Below are 1,033 nucleotides of genomic sequence, written 5' to 3' on the forward strand. Positions count from 1 at the left end.
GGACCTTTGTATTCGCCACCATTATCTGATCGAACACATTTCAATTTTCTTCCTTTTTCTTTTTCAACACTTGCATGAAAATGATTGAAGACTCCAAATACCTGGTCTTTAGATTTCAAAGGAAATGCCCACACTTTTCTAGAGTGGTCGTCAATGAAAGTAACAAAATATGATGTACCACCAAGAGATTTACTATCCATCATACAAACATTAATATGAACTAAATCAAGAATATTTTGCCTCATATGAGGACCAATATTATGAAAAGAAACTCTATGTTGTTTTTCAGCAAAACAATGAGTGCAAGTTTTTAGAGACGTACCTTTCACAGGAAGAAAGTTTTTTTTCCGCAAGTATGTTGAGTCATTTCTCACTCAAGTGATCAAGACACATATGCCATAAATCAGAAGATGCATCTTCAATTGCATTCACTTCTTCCTTGCATAACTTCGTAGACATCCTATAGAGAGAATTGGAACTTTGCTCATTTGCAACCACTAGGGACCCTTTGGTGATTTTACATATACCACCACCACCAAAGTAAGTGTGATAACCCTCAATATCCAAGGCCTTCACCTAAATCAAATTGAGACGAATATTAGGTACATGTCTAACATTCTTCAATTGAAGCTTGCAACCAATCCAAGTTTCAATCCAAACATCTCCCATACCGATAATTTTACATACTCCTTCATCTCTCATTTTTACCATGCCAGAATCACCAGCATTGTAAGATGAGAAGAAATCACGCCTAGGAGTAACATGATATGAGGCACCCGAATCAATAATCCAAGTTGAATCCTGACATGCAAGGTTTATGGAATTATCATCACAAACAATGTAGACATTATTAACAGATGCAACTGCTGTTGTATCTTTATCGTTTTTCGTCACTTTGTCTTCATCTTTTTCCCTTGATTGATATCTCTTAAGGAATCTGCAATTTCTTTTTATGTGACCCGTTTTGCCACAATGATAGCATATCACTTCCTTTCTAGTCCTCGACTTGCTTCTTGACTTGCTACGACTTTCA

Source organism: Cicer arietinum, chromosome 6, assembly GCF_000331145.2.
Source record: "Cicer arietinum cultivar CDC Frontier isolate Library 1 chromosome 6, Cicar.CDCFrontier_v2.0, whole genome shotgun sequence".
Classification (NCBI taxonomy): domain Eukaryota; kingdom Viridiplantae; phylum Streptophyta; class Magnoliopsida; order Fabales; family Fabaceae; genus Cicer; species Cicer arietinum.